Consider the following 302-nt stretch of genomic DNA (forward strand, 5'->3'; position numbering starts at 1 on the left):
GTTTGCCCGGGCAAGGGTTTGGTTGTTTTTTTTTTTTCCAAGGCTGCTGCTGTTCTGGGCCAAACCCTGCAGCGTCCCGGCGCAGAGGGCATCGCTTTCAGGTGGTGCCTGGACCCTGCGCCCCTCTGCGGGCCGCTCCTCACTGGGGGAGCGATGCTGGGCACCGGGGTGCTGCATGCGGCGGCCAACGCGAAGCTGCGGGAAGGTGACAGCCCCTCGCCGTGGGTCGCTTCGCTGTGGCTGGACTTGCGCAGCAGAAGGGCCCCGTGGGACACCCCCCCGCCACCCCCGGTGTGGAGCTG

Source organism: Phaethon lepturus, unplaced genomic scaffold (assembly GCF_000687285.1).
Source record: "Phaethon lepturus isolate BGI_N335 unplaced genomic scaffold, ASM68728v1 scaffold32700, whole genome shotgun sequence".
Classification (NCBI taxonomy): Eukaryota; Metazoa; Chordata; class Aves; order Phaethontiformes; family Phaethontidae; genus Phaethon; species Phaethon lepturus.